The following is a 9,626-nucleotide window of genomic DNA, read 5'->3' as shown; positions in this document are numbered from 1 at the left end:
CAAATCTTCCACTCTTGTCTTCTCACCTCCCGGCATCTGGAATAAATAAGCCGATCACCCCGATCCCCATAACTACATCAAGCACCTAAATCTCTTTATTGTTGATTTTTACACCAATCTAAAACATGTCTGAGGGCCACTACTCTGTTATCTTATACAAATATTAACAACGCTATGCGATTTCATTAGCAACAAGGGAATCGACGCCTCAAACCTGAAGTGGGACAATCTGTAACCGTTTATCCGGCACTGATGTGGGTGGGAGAAATTCGAAAGGCCGAACGACAACTCCAACCACTTCTGAGAAAAAAGCGAAAGGTGCCGTTTGACTGGGTGGACTTATCCATCCATGCAGGTCTTTGTAAAGACAGGGCTTAGACACACGACTGCTTTGTATCAAATCTCAACAAACACGCCGTTCCTGCTCTGTATATGAGGGTAATTACCTTCAGATGAAAGAGAACACGGCTGACCACAAACCTGATGTTTGGTATTAGAGGCTGAACCACTTCACTAAACACAACTGTGTGGGCCGTGAAAATAAAATGCCATAATCTGTGTCCATAACAACGGATGTGAAGCGGGTTAAAACCGACGGCATGGGTTGAGAATAACAGGTGTTGATCACAGAGACCTGACCAAGAAGAATTTCTTTTGGAGAAAAAAAGTAGGTGAAGTGGGGTAAGACGTCAGTGGGTAACCTGTGTTGACCCTAAACTACATTATTTGTTACTACATGTGAGAGATACACACTAGAAAAGAGATGCTAATATTAAGTGGATGTGAAAATACATTTCTCCATGCAAAGAGAAATGAATTGTATGTCACAGTATGTTTTTAGTCAAATCTAAAAATATTCAGCATGCATGTTGGTGAATTGCATAATATGATGTAAACTATTTGGCTAAATAAAGATTAACAATTTTATTTGTTAAATGTAGGATTTCTTTCAACTGCTATAAATTAAATTATGTTTTGGATTGAAATGGCACATCTAATAAAAAAGACGCTTTTATCCAAATATTCAATAATTAGTCATAAGAGCCAACAATAAGCATAGTACATAAAGCTATGTTTACAAGTAAAAAAAAAATGTAAGGAAGATTTTTGTATTATTATTAATAGTATTATTATTATTAATAATATATAATATTGTAATATGCTATAATAATAATACTAATAATAGCAATAATAATAATAATAATAACAATAAAACAATAACAATAATAACAGTAATAAATAATAATAATAGTTTTTATGATTATTATTACACCAAAAAAAATTATTCATTCAATTTACTCAAAATAAAAAAATTTACATTGAAAAAATACATTTTATTTTTTTTATTTTTTTGTTAAATGTAGCTTAAATAAATTTATTGCAACCACTTACCTTAAAAAATTGGGTAAATTGAATGAATATTTTTTTTCAGTGTAGAGCTAATTTTTCCAACTAATACTGTAATACAAAATCTATGGCCTTATGTTACTGTATAGACATATTTTCTTAACTTAAGTAATGGCAAACATTCTGTAATTAGGGGAAATACTTGTACTATATATTTAGCTCGAAAATGCCGCTTTAAAGCCTATACTGACATTCAAATAAATACTGTCACCGCAATAAAAACGTTGCCAGCCTACAGGTACCTGTATTCCTTCAAGCACTCCATTTTGGATTGGCACATGCCATTCTGACGGACGTCTGATTGCATTTCAGACGAATGACATTTCTCATTCAAGCTAAATGAGGGGAACATGACCGTTAGACTAAACTCTCATTACTCTGCTCTGCAAACAGTGGGGGCAATTTACAGACACCACTCAAGACTAAAACACTGTTATTGCAAATGGAAATAGGCCCTGGGACCCAAATGATTCTGTTAATTATTTCTGCATCTCGCCAGCCCGAGATGTCATGCTGTTCGAAAGCCCCCCGCTCAGACCTCATTTCAATATTCCCCAGATTGCTTTTGTGGTTCACGAGAGGAGAAAATGGGTGCGTGGCCTGGAGTGAGAGGAAAAGGGAGACGGGCTCGTCTGAGCCGACGACAGGTGACGATGACAAATCAAACATACCCAGTGGCTCATCAGACGAACTGTGTATAGTAATTAACATCTGATCATGGCTTTCATCCTGCTCTCATTACTGCTAACTGTGGACATTATAACCTTGGCTCTTCAGGGATTTTGTTTGAGAAATATTCATATTCCATTTCTGTTCAGCATTTAAGATCATAAAATGAGAGATTACATATACGACTACCTGCATTGTTGTACTAATATGTTTGCAAAATATGTTCGTGCTGCAGATTAATAGGAAAATCTATGAAGGTTAAATTAGACATTTTGTTCATGAATATGAAGAAATAAAGCATTTTCCTTTACATCGCCACATATATGTGGGCTTGCTCGGCCTGTAAACTGAATTTCAGCTGTACTTGAATTACACATCACACTGTAGCATACAAAATATACCCGTTAGTTAAAGAGCACCTATTGTCCGATTCACATTTTACATTTCCTTTGGTGTGTAAGTGTATATTAGTACATGTTAACGATATGCAAAAGGTATAAACCCCAAAGTAAACAATGACGTGAGTTATAATCTCCAATGTAAATCTCTTTTGGACTACAAAAAACGGATGTTAGGTAACAGTTTACTACCTGGGATTGGTGATGTAGAGAAGACCAACATTCAGTGTTGGATGTAACTACAAGTAACTTGCATTAAGTAATAATATTACTTTTCTGAAGTAACAAAAAATACTAAAGTAAAGTAACGTAATACTTTATAAATGTACACATTAATATTTCAGTTACTTTTTAAAAAAAGTAATGTGAGTTACATTTTCAGAAAACGGAGATGGCAGGGCAGAGCTTCAAATTTTTGCGCCGGAAATACGCAATTTCCTTTTCTGTCATAAAAAAACACCTGCAAAGCCTGAAAGAAATCAAGCCTTACACAAGTAAGAAAAAGTAACTTAAAAGTAACTTAAAAGTAACGTAAGCATTGCTTTCCACAAGAAGTAACTAAGTAATGCAATTAGTTACTTTTTTGGGGGGTAACTTAATATTGTAATGCATTACTTTCAAAATAAACTTTCCCCAACACTGCCAACATTATCACTTTGTCTCACAGCCTATAAACTCCTATTAGCATTGCATTGTTCGCGAATATTTCAAACATGATAAGGAGCGTCACATTTCCGACTAACGTCAGAGGTATTTAGCTCAAATACAACTTTTCGTTTCAGGAAGAGAGTGAAATCTGGAGCTACAAAAATGTACGGTATAGTGAAAAATAAAGTATTTTTTAACCATAAACCACACAAACACATTTTAATATACCAAATACAAAAAATAGCATTGTTTTTTAGCTCTTTAAAAGGATTTGATATTTTGATAACTGATGGTAACCACAAGCTGGCAGTACCCATTGACCCACAAATACTATGGATGTCAATAGGTACTGTCAACTTTGTGCTTACCATCATTTATCAAAATATCTTCTTCCGCATTCAACAGAATTAAAAAACTCAAAAAGGTTCAGGATAACACAGATTTTCATTTTTTTGTAAACTATCCCTTTAATCCTTCTTTTGTGCAACAATTACATTTTATTATAAACATAACAGTTTTACTGAATAATATTGCAGAATCTTGTATCCAAAGCGATTTACAGCACATTACAAGGATTTTATCAGAATGCGTGTTCCCTGGGATCATACCCATGACCTTTTGCACTGCTAACACAATGATTTACCAATTAAGTCAAAGGGGCACACACAGACACACACATATATTTGTAATATCCCCTTGGCATTAATGGCAGCCTGCACTTAAGCTGGAATGGACTTCATCACTGTAAAATTTTTTATTAGAAATTACAGTATTACTGGGTATTACACTGTAAAAAAATGCGTAGAAATTTCAATGTTATTGCAGCTTGGTTGCCCGTAATTTACTGTAGATTTAAATTTATGTTATTTACTGGCAAGAGTTTGTTCAAAGTTAAATAAGTTTTAAATTAGGGCTGCACGATAAATCGCATGCGATACCACGCGCATCACGTCAGTAATGCCGGTTCCTTGATTAGTATTAAATCGCCATCAGCTGTTTTCAGATGGCGCGACATTAACTGCACAGAGCCGTAGTTCCCTGACAATTTGGGCCATATCGCATACATATCGCAGGCGATGCGTCCGCGATAATTAATGCGAAATTGCCCCGATTGTCAGGGAACTACGGCTCTGTGCAGTTAAAGCTGCTCCATCTGAAAACAGCTGATGGCGATTTAATACTAATCAAGGAACCGGCATTACTGACGTGATGCGCATGACAAACACATGCGATTTATCGTGCAGCCCTATTTTAAATATTAACAAGTCTTTATCTTTACAGAATAAAACTATACAATGACAGCCTCATGCAAAGCATTCTGGGAACCAGAAATCATCATCAACCTTTTTCTGTTTTTTGCTTCAGATTTTTTTCCCAGAATGTTTTGCTTGATGCTGTTTTTTTTTTAGTTTTACTCTGTAAAGACAAAGACTTGTAAATGTTTAATGTTCATTTAACTTTAAACAAAATGTTGCCAGTAAAAAACATAAATTTAAATCTACGGTAAGTTACCGGCAACCCAGCTGCAATTTCTACGGAATTTTTTTACAGTGTACTGGCAACCAGCTGCCAGTAACTTACTGTAGATTTTACATTTATGTTATTTACTGGCCACAGTTTGTTCAAAGTTAAATGAACATGAAAAATGTTCAGTCTTTATCTGCTACAGTAAGTAACTGGCAACCAGCTGCATAATTACAACAATTTTTTACAGTGTACAAACTAAACCAAGATCCATTAGTTCCAGCAAGAATTAAAAATATTACAAAAAAATAATAATTTACAAAACCCTGAATTAAATTTACAATTAAAGATTCTTAAAACTGGAATAGCTGCATCGTGTCTCTATACAATCCACAGGCAGTAACACTGATAACCGGATGCTAGGGACACTCCCATACTAAACCTCTTACAAACCTCTCCATGCATAATGAGATGAAGCAATTAGCATTAGCCAATTTATCCTAAATAGATGGACAATGGTTCTAGTGGCGTATTAGCCAGCTAACAACTGACTTCCTAATTGTACAAGTGAAAAGATAGCGGGGATTAAGTGTATGTTTATTCTGACACTCCATTAACACCTGAGCCCCAGAGACTTAATCCCCTGCGAGCCAGACCTTTCAGATGCATATGAAGGAAATAAGGGGGCCCCAGGACCTTCACTGTTTACTGCACACATACACATTAAGATAAAGGAGATCGGTTATAATGAAGTGGTGTACATGCATTGATTAAGGCTAATAAAGGGGCTATTTGGTTTCAGAGGAGAAATGCTTTATTTATAAAGAGATGAACTGCGATCTATGTACATATACTGAGTCAAACTTGATTCAGGAATGTTGTGTTGCGGCACTTCTCGTGTTACCGTAACCCTAGGAGGAATCGCTGTTGCTTTAGTGTTCCTCATTTGTAAGTCGATTCGGATAAAAACGTCTGCTAAATGAATAAATGCAAATGAATTGCATGAACTGATGATGCAAAGCACATTCATTGACCACATGGCCCACCTACAAAAATAACAGTATTCCGTCACAGACAGACATGCGAGTCCGCAGATAACCCACAAACCAGAAGAGATTTGACTGATATAGTGATGCTTAATGTGATCGCTGATTTGGACCTGTACACGTGGAAGCGTGTGCGATCCTTATCTCTCCCGAAGCCGGGGTTATTCCTCGGCCTGCCCTTAAGACAGGGAGCGTGGAGCTGGATCCAATTACACTTGAGGAAGCGCAGGCCCCGTTCCGAAGCTGAAGGGCCATCAGTAAACCGCCGCATTAATAACCAATTCTAGTTCTGTGCATTGTAACGGGCTGACTGCAATGTACTGTAATCCTCATTTGAAGGGGAATAGAGAGAGGGTTTTTGGTTTAAAACAAATGATCGCATGAGGATGAAGGGGTGTAGTGCGGTGCAATGCTTAATTTCGATTGTTGCCTGCCCCCGTCGCTTGAAAGAGAGAAAAACAAGATGCTGAGGTCGAAAGGGCACGTGCGCGCTGAGTGACAGACGGTTTAGCGCCGGTTTGGGATCTGCGCTCGAAAGGTCAGTAAAAAGTTTTGGCAACTGAGCAAGCGGAAAACAATGAGCCCCCCTCTGCATATTTATTCGTCATCTCTTTGTTTTTATAGCGCGGAGAATAAATGGCTCAAATGACACGCCGCAAGTCTGCACATTGTCAACACAGGTAATAAGTCATCATTAGCCTCTCATTCCCACACTCGGCGTATCAGGCCTGCCTGATCCGTGACCAGCAGACCGGCCGCCATTTGCATTCCACCTACATATATTACCAAGAGAGGTATATGTACGTCTTCAACAGCTATCGTTATAGATTTTTTTCTCCTTTTTTCTTGATGAACAAAGGCTTGCTCAACTTTTATTCTCAAGTTAACACATACCAGGGATGTACAAGAGGTAAACCCGGCTTTTTACAATGTTGTTGTGCTTCAGAATGCTTCAAAGCAGGTTAATCGTCCCTCCCATTCATAAATAAGATGACACAGTCCACAGATCAGTGACACTATAAACATCAACCATTGTTTGCTTTAACAGGAAGCCCCGCCTCAAAAAGTATACAAATTTAAGGTGAGCATACGTCACATCCAGTCAGATTCAAACCCATACACTCTTAAAAATTAAGGTGCTTAATGATGCCATAGAACCATTTTTGGCTGAAAGGTTCCATGAAGAACCTTTATTATCCAAAGAACATTTCTGATTAAAAAGGTACTTTGTGGTGGAAAATATTCTAAATGTAAATGAAAGAAAAATTGTTATTTTGAGAACCTTTGACTGAATGGTTCTTCTAGCATTGCTGTGAAGAACCTTTTAAGTACCTTTATTTTTAAGAGTGTAAGGTCATAATATGAGGATATAGCTATGTATCCCAATGTTTGTGAGGTTGTTTATGATATTTTTGGGGAAAAAATCTAAAACTGTTCTAATACACTCTTAAAAATAAAAGGTGCTTTACAATGCCATGGAATAGCCATTTTTGGCTGTATGGTTCCATAAAGAAGACATTTTTCTGCATCAGAAATGCTTCTTTTTAGTGAAAAAGCTTCTTTATTACAAATAGAAAAAAATAGACTTGAATCAATAGTTTTTTGAAAAACCAAAAATGTTTCTTCTATGGCATCGCTATCAAGAATCTTTTAGGCACACATGTGTATACAATTAAAAATAAAGGTGTCAAAAATGGTCTTTGCCGGGCTGTATAGTTCCATAAAGAACCTTTAAGAACCATTTCTGTTGCACAAAATGTTCTTTGTAGTGAAAAGGTTCCACAGAAAGCCCATGAAAAGGCAAGAAATGGTTCTTTGGAGAACCTAAAATTGTTCTTCTCTTCTTATTTTTAAGAATGCATGGTTATAGCCATAAAGGTGCTTCACAATACCATAGATCAGTGGTTTTCTTTCATAAAATGTTATAGTAAAAAGGTTCTTTAGATTATAAAAAGAATCTATGGCATTAATGTGAAGAACCTACATTTCAGACGAGAGCACTACAAGAGCACTTGTGTTCAATTTTAAGAAACATGATATCAGCTAAATTATTTGAGTAAAAAGTTTTTTCTAAATTAATTTGTATTTAGTCTGTCACCCTTTTCCTTCACTGTCAAAATACAATTAAAGGAATATTCCACTTTCATAAAAATACTTATGAAAATTTACTCACCCCCATGTCATCAATATTCCAGTTTTTTTTTAGTAGTGGACTTTGGTGGACCTCAACAGTTTACAGTGTCAATGCAGTTTAAAATTACAGTTTCAATGGTGCTTCAAAGGGACCTAAATGATCTCAACCGAGGCATAAGAGTCTTATCTACCAAAATGATCGTCATTTTTGGCAAAAAAGTACTTTTTAAACACAACTTCTCGTCTTGCACTAGCTATGTGATGCGACTGCGGTACCTTACATATTATGTAATCACATCGAAAGGTCATGCAAAACTACCGCTCCAGTGTTTACAAGTGTGGAGCAAAGACGACCTTTTTCTTTTTTTTATTAAAGTTGACACAATTCAGACATAATTTAGTAAAGTCAGGTAAACTACTTGGCACAAAAGGGTAAATTAGTAGCAGGGGAGAGCGGGGCACAAAGTAACGCTTTTTGGCTTTGGTTTTATCATTCAAAAAAAGTTTGATTTATATTTTTACGTAATCAACACACATCACGCCTACAAAAGAACACTTAAAGTTTGTTTGTGGAATCTACCGTTATCATACAATTTTACACGAAAGTGACAGTGCGCAAACGTTACAGTACAACTTCAGCCATTGGTGGGGTTAATTGAAACAGAGGGTTTGTTTAAACACAAATAATTCAAAAAATTCTGTCTATATAGGTGGATATTGTTTATAGACCAGTTCAAATGATGTAAACAACACTGGTCCAGAATCACTTCCTGTTACAGTTTGTGACAGTTATTTTTATTTTATTTTACATATATTATTATCTTTAAGATGTTTGTTTAACTTCAGTTAATTCAGGTTTATATGTTCTGTTGGTTTATTTTATCCCAAAGTTTATCTAGTGTTAAAAAACGGAAACAGGAAGTGCTTCTGGACCAGTGTTGTTTACATCTTTTGAACTGGTCTATACACTGAAAAAAATGATTCATTCAGTTTACTAAATTTTTTTAAGGTAGGCTAAGTGGTTGCAATCAATTTATTTAAGCTATATTTAAACAAAAAAAAATCAGAAAGGCAAAACAAAACAAACAACTTTTGTTTAAATGTAGCTTAAATTAATTGATTGCAACCACTTACCTTAAAAATTGAGTAAATTGAATTAATCGTTTTTTTTTCAGTGTATATCTATCTATAATAGATTCATTCATGACCCTTCATCAAACCATCCTTGTATTATGCATCAATGCATTGTTTTTTTTTAAAGGGCAGCACAATTTAGACAAAAATCATAATGGTCACTTATTTCCCTTGATATTGTATTAACAATTATCATTTTTATTAATAGTATTTACATTGTATACCTGAGGCTTAATTAACACTGTGTTACAACTAAACCCGCTGTGTAAAAATGTTTTCAATACCAGCTAACAGTTACTAGAAGTTGCACCATTTCAAAATGGTGGTGTTTTAGGTAACAAGACAGTGATTATAATAATATAAGGTTAGATTTGGTGACTTACACATACAATTCAGAAATCAAAAAAAAAAAAAAAACCATTAAAACTTTTCACAAATTCACAGATCATCATATTTGGACAGCAAGAAAAAAAAGACCAAAATCACAGATTGCTAGACCCTGTATAAATATGTAAAGTAGCCGTGTTACAATTAACCCCGGGTTAGTTTATGCCACGCTCACCCCTGTTAAGACTTTCTGTTGTGATTGCTTAATCTTTTTTTACAGTGTGTATAATTAAATCACATTGAGAATTTCAGTTTCCAATGTGGTCAGACCTGTTGCAAAATCAAGAAACATCAGACATAATTCATGGTATATTGTCAATTACCCATCTATTTAAATCCA

This window comes from Paramisgurnus dabryanus, chromosome 17 (assembly GCF_030506205.2).
Source record: "Paramisgurnus dabryanus chromosome 17, PD_genome_1.1, whole genome shotgun sequence".
Taxonomy (NCBI): Eukaryota; Metazoa; Chordata; class Actinopteri; order Cypriniformes; family Cobitidae; genus Paramisgurnus; species Paramisgurnus dabryanus.
Note: the sequence above shows the minus strand (reverse complement) of the source record.